Source organism: Drosophila persimilis, unplaced genomic scaffold, assembly GCF_003286085.1.
Source record: "Drosophila persimilis strain 14011-0111.01,24,50 unplaced genomic scaffold, DperRS2 tig00000622-arrow-arrow-pilon, whole genome shotgun sequence".
In the NCBI taxonomy this organism is placed as follows: Eukaryota; Metazoa; Arthropoda; class Insecta; order Diptera; family Drosophilidae; genus Drosophila; species Drosophila persimilis.
This window is the reverse complement of record NW_020825326.1, coordinates 1,378,942-1,391,379: the sequence shown is the minus strand read 5'-3', so window position 1 is coordinate 1,391,379 and position 12,438 is coordinate 1,378,942.

Genomic DNA, 12,438 nt, shown 5'->3' with positions numbered 1-12,438 from the left:
TTTCTCATGAAAAGTGCACGGAAATTAGATAGAGATGCGCGGTCTGCTTTGTCCATGTACTACCACAATCTTCACAAATCAGTCTGTCCATTTTGCGAATAGCATATCGAAAGGACAGAGAGGGAGAGGGAGCAGGCGGAGACGCGTTTCCCAACGTTTCGAATAAATTTGTGTGACAAATTTGTATTTTTCTTGAAAACAAAACAGGACCTTTAGCAGAAAACTAAATAAACGAAATCCTCTGTTGATCTGATATTGTATGAAAATAATTTATCGAGTCAGAAATTATTCCTTTTCTTCAATTAAAACATCTGCACGAAATCAGAATACCATCGGTATCAATAGAAAAGTCAGTAAATTCAAACCACTTGAGGAAAATTGACAAGCAATCAGCTGGTCATTGTACGGTGCGGGTCGGGCGTGTGCTGGGAATGTGGGGAGGATGCTCTCACGAGCAGGAGTGGATTCGAGGATTCGGCTACTACTTGAAAAATACTCTGTTCAAATGCTGGGGACACCATTTAATTCCACCATTAATTGGAGCACTAGAAACCCCGAATCGACTGATGGTCGTCCGCCCTGGAATATCCCGCAGGCGGGGACACTCCCCTTTGCTTTACTGCTCTTCAACCTTCCCCCACACAATATATTCCCACACAATCTATTAGGCGCAATCTATGCAAATAGAGCTTGATGCTTTTTTAAATTGCGCGTCAAACTGCTGATAAATGTTTTCCAATTGACTTATTGCCGCACACTTGATATCACAGCAGAATTGTCCTATCATTTATTCGTAAACGAACTATTTCTAGCAATTTCTTCGACCAGCCATGGATTTGATCATTAACTCTAGACATTCCATAACTAAACATTTTTTTCGTGTACATTGAAAATAGAGGAGGTGTATATTTACACAGATCGGAACTTAAAAGATCGGAACCATATATCACATAGCTCACATATGACCTCAGTTCCTGATATGAAAAGATGAAGAAAACAAATTAGAAGCGGAAATAAACAATGGTTCACATAGTGAACGGCATGCTACCCATTTGAATACGACACCCCATCAAAGCAGGTTTCCATCCCCCACTGCTAGCAAACCAAACACGTTAGAGACGTTTAAAATTTAAGTTTATTGAATAATTGTAGTTTAACCAAAAGGGAGATAAAGGTGCTTTACGTACTTTACAAATTATATCAACGAATACCAGCGACTGCGACGTGACTGACAATCCGACAGATAGCCTTCTTCAAAATAACGGCTTGAAGAAGCTAATCAAAATCTCCACAAGGCTCGAAAGAGAGAAGATGAGGACGCCAAACGCCGCTCATGGAGCAGTTGTTCGGTTGTTCTAGCTCTTAAAGTCTCTGAGATCTAGGCACTTATCTGGACGGAAGGACGGACAGACTGGTGAATAGACTGACGGACATGGCTATATCGACTCGCTGATCAATCTATACATTATGCGGTCCCATCGAATATACCCCTATACTCTTATTTGAGTATCGGGTATAAGAAATTCGCGAATATACTCGGAAACTATTTAAGACGTACTTCTTCTTGAATAAATAAATATCAATAGATAAAAGCCACGCAATTAAAAAAAAAAAACGAAGACAGATGGATGTGTCCTGGAGGAGCTGGTTGATAGGAAAGTGGTGTCGCCCGAGTAGGTGTTTTGAAGACGGAAAGTATGACGGGTAGATGGCGCTAAGCCTACTTGGGTGTGTAAGCTTGTGTGTTTGTGAAATACAGACCAAGAGCGAAATGTTTGCGGGTGTGATAGCGACAGAGTTAGATATCACGAGAGCACGACGAGTCAGGTGGCTGAGATCGATACAAAGACGATGTCGACTGATGACGCGGGGGGTCGGTTCAAGACGGTGTCGGATTGAAGAGCGGAGCTCGAGTCCAAGACGATGCGCAATGTGCGAATTGCCCGTGCCCTAACACAAGCGAGACTTCGACAAGAGCGCGATAGATCGAGAGAGCGAGAGTGAGAGCGAAGGCGAAAGCGAAGGAAAGAAAGAAAGGCGCGAGATGAAGACAAGAGAGAACGGCTGCATAGGCTGCTGGAGTGTGCGAGAATATAATTATGAGTACATACGTATGCGGTTGACAAAGTGCTACAGTGGGCAGTGAAAATAACAAACAGTAATAGGATTTTACTCCTCTGGTGCACCACTGGCTGAGCTACATGGCGAATATTGGGCGAATATTGGGCTGCGTAACCCAACAGTGTCGTTTGTAAAAATCACGGACCGCAAATAAGATTTATGAATGCAAACTTTACCTAAATAAATTAATGTGAGGGAAATATGTATGTTACGGCAACATGGAATACACCAAAATTAAATTTTTTTTTATTTTCAAAATAAAAGATTTGGAATAACTCTTATTTGTGATTTTTAATCAATCAAAAATAAATCTTTTATATTGAAAAAAATCAGAAATAAGTTTAATATTTGTTATTTTGCATTTTTTTTAATAAAAATTAATAATAAGTTTTATTGGGTAATCAATGTTAGACTCCAATTTTTATTTTAAATCAGTTACGGTCCCTGGTAAAAATCTATGTGTAAACGGTTAAGGTACAGCCGTTTGACCAAACCTTCAAATACTGCATTTTGCCGTTAAATCCCGTTACGCTTTTTGTTACAAAAATACTAAAATATTTTATTTTTAACCGTTTTTAACGATAAAACGATATTTGGGAAGAGACGTAAGTTTTAGCAAGTTTTGGGATAAATTTGAATGTTCACTCATTTTCTAAATTTCCCTATTCAAATGCTCATCATTGTTCTTCAATGGTTAAGCACTTATTCTCATGTTCATAATTGTGTTGTTATTGCCTATGTACAAAACCTAGAGGCAACTCTCTCAAACGCATAGCCGAAGCCGAAGCCGCAGCTGCACACGCATACAGCGATGCTTTTTGCATTGGGACCGTCGCATCGGGTAATCTTGCAGTGGAGTTAGTCGAAAATTCTAGTTGAAACCAACCGCACGAATAGTTTCAGACTGCGAATATTAAATATCAACGAATATTATATTTCCACAATTTGCCCTTTAAGCCTAGCTAACCTACAGTGGCAGTGCGGAGCAAATTCGAAACGAGATGTTATTGCACTCCCGCTTTGCCTTAAAAAATGACCAATACATAAAACGGCAACAATATATGTACAAGAACGACGAAACAAAGAGATAATTTGAAAGTTAATGTCATACACCAAAACTTTTGTATGCATAAAACTAATACTAAATCAAGATATATACAGCTCAGGTAAAAAACCTATAAACATATAATACAACTCGTTCAAATAACTTTGAAGAAAACTTTACTAAGAAACTAAGCATACATTCAAAATACATATACCACTACAATTACTAATTACTAGAAAGGTGTGTAAGGATTAGTAATTTAATAAGAGGAAGAGAATTAGTGGTGGATATAATATGGTAGAGGGAATTATAATCCGAGCATAAGACCCTAACCGGTTCATGCAAGAAATAATTCGATCTACAAAGTGGAAGGAACAACGGTATTCAATTTCTAGTGAGTCTGATAGGAATTGTGAAGGTTTTGCGGCCCAAGTTGTGCACAAAAATCACACCAAGAATTTTCCTACGATGTTTACTTATATCGCAGTATACTAGAGTAATATGGGAGTCTCACACCCGCATCCCAGTTAAGGCTCCGCAGAGCAAAGAGTAAAAATTGTTCTATACTGATTCTATACGGTCCTGGTGTACTTTGTACTGAGGGCACCATACACAGAAGCCGTATTCTAAGATCGGACGAACAAGCGAGGTATAGAGATAGGGGTCTTATATAGGGGTCGTCAAATTCCTTTGATCACCTTTTTCTAAACCCATGCACACCCATGGCCTTATTTACCATGGTAGAAATGTGTTCAGAAAATTGTAACTTGGGGTCTAACATAACACCAAGATCATCCACCAGGGTAATTCTCTAAAGAAAACCACCAAATATTGTGTAGGGAGCCAAAAAGGTGCTAGAACGATGCAAGGTCATAGCTTTGCATTTCGAGGCATTAAGTTGTAACAAGTTTGCAAAAAACCATGACTGAAAGTTATGTTTAATGTTTCATGTTTAATGTTTAGAGTTTAATGCTACTGGAAAGTACGGTAACACAATACAAGGCCGAAAAAAATTAACTTAAATTATTCATTAAAGAAGATTTTACTTTGGAAGCGCAAGTATCAAAGGAAAAAAGATGGAAAAATGTATTGTAATCGCGGCAAAAGCTACGGAAATATTCAAGGTCAGAGTACTTTGAAGGACAGAGAGGAAGACGGAGAGGAAAGTAATGCCTAGTCGGGCGGGATGGGACAGCAATTCTGATAAGGCTAATGAGGGCCGAAGATTCAACCTCGCCTAGGAGAAGTTTGTGGAGAAAGAGAATTCCATGACAAGTTCTACCGCTTTCAAGAGAGTGCAAGTTAATGAGGCGCAGCCGACTCTCATAAGAAGGAAGATGACGAGAGGGGTCCCAATTAAGTCCGCGCAGGGCAAAGATAAGGAATTGTTTTTGAACGGACTCAAGCATGTCTTGATATTTTTGGTAATGGGGAGACCAGATACAGGAACCATATTCCAAGATAGGCCGTGCAAGAGAAACGTAGAGTAGTTTAGTGGTATAGGGGTCAGAAAATTCCTTCGACCATCTTTTGATAAAGCCAAGGACTCCTTTGGCTTTATTCGAAATAGCGGATATATGAGAATTAAAACATAAGTTCGGAACGAAGATAATGCCTAAGTCATTAACTTTGTACAGGCGTTTCAAGGAAATGTTATTAATTGTGAAGTCAAAAAGATAAGGCTTGTTGCGATGGAAGGTCATGACGTCACATGTGGAAATGTTAAGAGGAAAAGCGTTAATACCAATTGTTGAGAGCGTCGAGATCTGATTGAAGAAATAACGGGGACACCGGATCGCTGTAGGAAAAACATAGCATGACATCGTCAGCATACATTATCCCTCGTGAATTAGTTAAAACTTGGGAAAGATCGCTGAACCTTACGGCGCACCCGAAGGGACAAAAACTGGTTTAGAAAGAGAAGATTGGAAGCAGACATTTTTTCGAAGAGCTTAGGAATGGTAGATAAATTGGATATACAACGGTAGTTTGAGACGTCTGATTTAGACCCCTTTTTATGAATAGAAATAATGTAAGATTCTTTCCAGACGGTGGGGAAATCACCAAGCGCGAGAGAGAGGTTGAATAGTTTAAGAGAGGCACGCAAACAGAATCCGCACAAAGTTTAAGCACGGCACTGGGAACCAAATCTGGACCAGTGGAGAAAGAAAATTTACACGATTTTAAATTAGTTAAAAGGTCATCATAATCAATAAAGGTGGGATGGATAAAACTTGAACTATTTAAAGGGATAGTCGTTAGGTGAAGCGAGAGTAGAGGGCAGGTTATTGGAAGAAGACGAATAGCAAAGTTGAAAAAATGAAGCAAATAGGTTAGCAATATCGGAATTGTTATCTGCGTAAGAACCATTAAAGTGTAAAGAAGAGGGATATTGTGAAGAATTACGTTTAGAGTTAACAAACTTAAGGAATTGTTTTGGATCTCGTTTAAAGTTGAGCTTACATTTTGCCAAATAACTATTATAGCATAGGGTATTACAAATGGAAAATTTAGATTTTGCAATTGAATACTTAGAGAAATCTGACTGCGAGCCAGACATTTTAAACTTCTTATTAAAACGAGATTTTATATTTCTTAGGTTTATTAGCCGCGGAGTGAACCAAATAGGACCAGAAAGATTTCTGAGAGGGGAAAATAATGGAACAAAGGTAGGAGAGATGGAAAAAAACAGTGCTGTTGAATGCGTTAGGGGCGTGCTCGATCTCATGAAAGTCGTCGAGGAATGACCAATCTATCCGAGAAAGTGCGCTATTCAGAGAGATAAAATTAGCTCTCTTGAAGAAGAATTGGTTGGGACCAGGAGAAGGCAGCTGGAAATCAATTTCCAGGGTGGGATGGTAAAGGTGTTCGGGAAAAGATAGAGGGGAACTTCTGTGGACTTGAGTGTTCTTTGAGTCGGTAGTAAAGACAGATCTAAGATCCTACCTATGCTATTGCAGCCGTTTACCTGACCCAATGATGAGTCGGACAGAGAATCAACAAAATCCTGCTGCATGAAAGGGAACATCAGGTTCGAGTCTTCGAATGTAGGAAATATTTTGAAGATTTAAATCTCCGAGGACTCATCGTCCTATCGATGATCGGACTAATTAAGTTGGGACGAAACAGTTTGAAAATTAAGAGGACGGTGGGATGTAAGAGCACGATATAAATAGATTTATCGAGGAGAGTCGAAGTTTAACTTCTATAATTTCACTGTTGTTATGAGCTTCGACAGAAAAAAGTTGGGATGTTGAACGGACGGCAATCAGAAGACCACCACCACGGGATGGACGACCCGATTTATATATGTTAAATCTGTCAATAAGGATCTAGGAATCAGAGATTGGGGAGTGAAGCCAGGTTTCGGGGAAAGCGATAATGTCGGCCTCAAAAGTTTCACTATCAGTATTTAACTTGTTGAGTTTACTGCCCAAACCACGAACGTTCTGATAGGCAATCTTAAACGTACTAGTTTTTTCCTACAGAAGATGTAGCAGACAAAGATTGACCTTGAAGTTAAATTTGGTAACTACGAGACCCGCAGAACTATCTATGTTGAGTTTAGACAATATGAAGTTTCGGACCCTGACCTCCGTAGGCGATGCCATCAGTCGAGAGGCTAAAATAGGTTTTAGAGGAGCAACCGCAGTAAGAACAGATATAGGGGTCACAGAATTATTTGTTGAGACGGGAACAGTGGACGTAGAGGAGTCAATAGGAAAAGTAGTAGTTATGGAAATTGAGGTTGAGGGAGTTGAATACGTTGACTTTCGGGCCGACATTCTGGTCAGACACAGGCGCGGGAGGGGCGGCAGGTGCGACTGCAGGAAAGACAGCAGATGAGGCCGCCATCGTAGGCGGTGCAATGGAACCGTTAGAAAAAAGGTCCAAAGCGTCAAAATTTACTATCGAGATTGGGGTGCAGGTGATCCCGGGACTGAAGGAGAACCGACCGGATTAGAGTTTGGCAAATAATTGTTAACCTTCTTTCGCTTTGGCGACTCAGTCAAAATTTTTAGATTTTTGAAATGAGACTCCATCGCTAGAAACTTATCCTGTAGCATTTTGAGTCCGGAGTTGAGCGCTGCGAATTCAGTATGAATCTGTCTCATAAAACCCCGTATGGCGTTCTCAATAGCTCTGCAGTCCCAACAGGTCCAGTTGAGACCGCAGCGAGTCTTTATGAGGTCGACTACGCGTCCTCCAATTTGGCCAAAGTCGGCGCAAACAGTGTGTGCCATGTTATCACACAGCCAACAGAAGGTGAATGTTTGCCGTGTGCCAGCTGAGCGGCAGCGTTTAGCACAGAAAAATACTCATTAAGAAAAGATCAGGAAAAAGAAATATGAAAAAGGAGAGATTAATCGAGGAAAATGCTTGAGCGATGACTTTAAGTCGAAACTGATAATGATCATTGATCAATTAGCACATACAATAACGCAGATCAATACAACAACAACAACGAACAACTGGCGGTCGCAAAATTACAAACACATGGCAATACGACTGAGTTAATATTTATGCAGAGAAGATTAGCTCTCTAGATAAAAATAGAAAGCGGTAGCGGATTGCGTTTTTAAAAAGTTTTTATTAAACTTCTAAGTTCATAGATATAGTATATATAGATATAGATAGATATGTATATATCTAATCAACTTTTTTCACATATAACTAACATTCCATCATCTTGTGAGATGGCTCTTGCATGGCAAAGCTGGCAAATATCGTTATGCTGAGGATATTTAATATAAATGTTATTAAATCTGCATTTCTAATTATTTTAACCGTTGCAATATCTAGTAGATAGGCAGTTCAACAGGCTGTTTTCATGCTTATAATTCCTCTACTTGATTTTTGTTTAAAATATTTGTATTGAAAATGTTTACTTTTAAGAGGGTTATGGTATTTTAGGAGGCTAAAAGTTATTAATTTTAAACGATGCTTTCTCATTATCGTTTCTTCATTTAAGATGACATTTTTTAATGAATTTGATAGCAATTCAATTTCTTTGAAAAATTTTGAATTTATTATAAATTGTTTCTGGAAGAATGGAAAACATTTCTTTAATGTTTAATGTTACCTTTATGTATAATTCTGTTTCTATTGTTGATTATAATTTTATTCGGTTGATTTTCCTAAACTACCTGCTTTTTGTATCGAGATTGAAGTTTATTTCTTTCTCCGAAATTCTTTTCACAAACTACTTCTCCTGTTTTATATTCTTTTTCTCTTCCATCTTTGTTATGTACCTTATTTGATTATTCTTGTGCTCTATTTTGTTATACAATATGTCATATGGCACTTGATTGGTCGTTGAATGTATCGTCAGATTATATTTCAGTGCCGCCCTTATTTCTGAATAATATGTTAAATTTAGTTCATCCTTGATGCACCGCGCTATTTCTGTAAGTGTGGAATGTACCCTTTCTACCTGACCATTTGAGGTGCTGTCTGGGATCAGCATAATAAATAGTTAAGTTTCTCCTTTGTATGAATGATCTAAATTGTGCTGAAGTAAAGCTTGGTTCGTTGTCAGTCATTAATGATGTTGTTAACGGAATTTTCAATGTTTAATTTACTTTGGATTTCCTTGACCACCAAGTATTTGGAATAAGAATCTATACAAGTTATGAATGTTATGTTTTGGGCATAGTATATGTCTAAATGTAATTTATCTCCTTCTTTTGTTGGAATGGGAGTTTCCCCAATTGGAATTTTTACAGGGTGTCTGTGATATTTGTTTTTGTTACAGATCTCACAATTTTGTATGTACTCTTTTAGTTTTTTGGAGGAACTTTCTCCTGAAGAGAAATTTATTTATGAAGTTTTCCTCTATCTTATTTTGGATAAGGTATAAATCTTCTAAGGTGCAGTGTATTCCTGTGGTTAAGTTAGGCTGAATAAATTCTTTCAAAATGATTAGCAAATTGCCAACCGTATCAAATTCAATAATATGTCGGGTATTTTCATAAACTCTTACTAACTCATGAACTGTGAATCTTCCTTGCGGTAATAGTAGCTGCTGTTTAAATTGGTTTAAAAGCATGCTAGTCTCTTGAATGACGTTTTCAAAACTACTCTCTGCTGAATGCTGAGTATTTATATCTGATTCCGATTCTGTCTGGTCAACATCACTACCTATCGTAAGATTTATTTGAATCCGAGATAAAGCGTCCGCTACTACGTTAGTTGAGCCTGGTTTATAAATGATTTTCGGTGTGCAACTTTCAATGCAGTAATACCAACGTTTCATTTCAACATTTGGATTTTTTTGCAAAATTGCAAAGGACAAAAGTTTGTGATCTGTATGTATTTCAATTCCACTCACTCCGTATAAATAATTTCGCAAATTTTTTAATACCCATACTATTGCTAAAGTTTTAGAAATAAACGTTATGGGATTCCCATCTTGTGACAAAACTGCTATGTTATTGCTATGTCTGATGCATCTGTGGTTAATGTGAATTTCTTATTGTAATCTGGTTGTACTAATTCAATGTGTGCTATTAAACTGTCCTTTAAATTATTAAATGCTCCTATTGCTGGTTCATCCAGCCGTATTAATGTTTTCTTGGATGCCCTTCGTGAAACTTTCCCATTTACTCCACTTAGATATTTAGTTAATGGTTTGGCAATTGTGGCATAATTTTGGACGAATTTTCTGTAATACCCTGTTAATCCTAAGAAGCTGCGTAGCTCTCTGATATTTTAAGGAATTGGATAGTTTTGTATTGTAGAGATTTTGTCTGGATCTGTTTGATATTATGGGAAACAATGTATCCCAGAAATCCGGTTTCTAACTGAAAGAATTTAGACTTCTCTAGGGAAATTTTCCTATTTGCGTTTTGCAAAATCTGTATTATAAGAATAAGATCTTTATAGTGTTGTTCTATAGTTTTTAAAAACATTATGATATCATCCATATAGACGTGACATGTTTTCCCCACTTGTTCTCTAAGTATGTCGTCCATTGCCCTTTGGAAAATTCTGGGAGCGTTCGTCAATCCCATAGGCATTCTCGGAAATTCATATTTACCGTTATTTATAGAAACAGATGTTTTTTCAATATATGATTCTCTCATTAAAATCTGATAGAAACCTGACTCTAAATCAATGGCCGAGAAATACTTTGTCTTACCTAAATTGGCAAGGATTACTGAAGGATCTTGCATAGGGTTTCTATCCGGTATGGTGTCTTCATTAAGTTTTTTTAAGTCTATTACTAATCTATGCTTAGGAGTTCCGTCCTCATTTACTCCCTTCTTTGGGACTACTATTACCGGTGAATTATATGGGCTTTTACTAGGCCGGATTATTCCTTCATCTAACATTTTACTTATTCTGTTATTAACGAAATAGTTAACCGAATAAGCAAATGGATACTGTTTTCCATATACCGGTCTATCATGTTCAGTGTTAATCTATCCTTTTATATCCGTTCTGAACGGTAACTGTAAATCTATTTTGGCATGGTCTTCTTCGATAATAGCTATCATTTTCTCTCTGAGGTTTTCTAAATTGTCTTCTTTGTATGTTATTGTGTTATACAATTTAATTTTTATACCCGATACTCAAAATGAGTATTGGGGTATATTAGATTTGTGGTAAAAGTGGATGTGTGTAACGTCCAGAAGGAATCGTTTTCGACCCCATAAAGTATATATATTCTTGATCAGCATCAATAGCCGAGTCGATTGAGCCATGTCTGTCTGTCCGTCCGGCCGTCTGTCCGTCCCCTTCAGCGCCTAATGCTCAAAGACTATAAGAGCTAGAGCAACGATGTTTTGGATGCAGACTTCTGTGATATGTCACTGATACAAAACTATTTCAGAACTTTGCCCCGCCCTTTTCCGCCCCCACAAAGGGCGAAAATCTGTGGCATGCACAATTTTAAAGATACGAGAAAATACGAGAATCGTAGAGAATGACCATATCTTTTAGACTGCAGAATCTGAATTGGATCGTATTATTATTATAGCCAGCATCAAGAAAACAATTTCATTTTTTCTCGCCCTATCTCTCTCTAACACACACGTAGCATAGGCGGCTTTGCTTAGAGTAAAACATTAGCGCCTAGATCTCAGAGACTATAAAAGCTAGATCAACCAAATTTGGTATCCACACTCCTAATATATCGGACCGAGACGAGTTTGTTTCAAAATTTTGCCACACCCCCTTCCGCCCCCGCAAAGGATGCAGATCTGGGGATATTCACAAATCTCAGAGACTATTAAAGCTAGAGTAACCAAATTTAGTATCCGCACTCCTGTTAGATCTCACTATAAAACGTTTATCTCAAAATTTCGCCCCACCCCCTTCCCCTTCCACCCCCTTAGCGGCGTCTGCCGGAGGAGAGCCATACTGACTTAGTATCGGGTATAACTGTAGAGTTGCGGTGTCCGCAGCAACTCACAACGTTCCCCCTCGTTTTTATTCGATTCTTTTGTAATTACACTGTTCTTTCCATGAGTCATTATAGTCAATGTCACATTCTTGTTAACCTCGTTGTAGAAATCTATTTTCGAAAGGTTCCCTTGTCGGAGAACGGTTAGCTCCTGTTCTATTATATATATTGGTCTCTTGTCACTGTAAACAAAGTCAAGTCGTGAAAGTATGCCATCGAAATTTAAAACTGTCCCGTGGTTGATCAATGCGTCATGTGCTGGTCCTGTTATTTTGTTTCTTAAAATTGTCAAGGCAATATAATATTGCTTACTTCCTCTTTTTTATAGTTTCACGGCAGTTTCTGCAGCTATCCTACGTATTGGTTTAATCCACCATTGAAAATTGGTAGGGATTCTATTACTTTTAAAGTGTCATTACTTAATTGTCTCATCTATTGTTTCTGCCTGATAATCTGAAACCTGATCAGATTTAGATTCTATTTGCTGTTTCAAATTTATTATTTCTGAAATTTGAATCAATCAAATCAACCAATTATCAATTGGTTGACCAGATCTGCAGTGAGATCGGTCCTTGTCTGTGAATTAATCATTTTTAGTTGTCCAAACTCTAAAGTTATTTGATCCACCTTGTATTTTGTTTATATGTTTGTTTTTATATTTTTGGATACCGCTGGGCTTAAACCTATTTCAACTTATATATTTAGTATAACTACTTTCGGTCACTAACTATCCGGTAGGGGTCGTCCCTCTTAGGGTCTTCCGTCTTGGTTTGGCTGAAAAAACTTCGAACGGGTCTTCCTTCGTAAGATTCTTTGCTCTTTAATCGTCCTTCTAGGGGTCTTCCTTCTTTTGGTTTATCAGGGA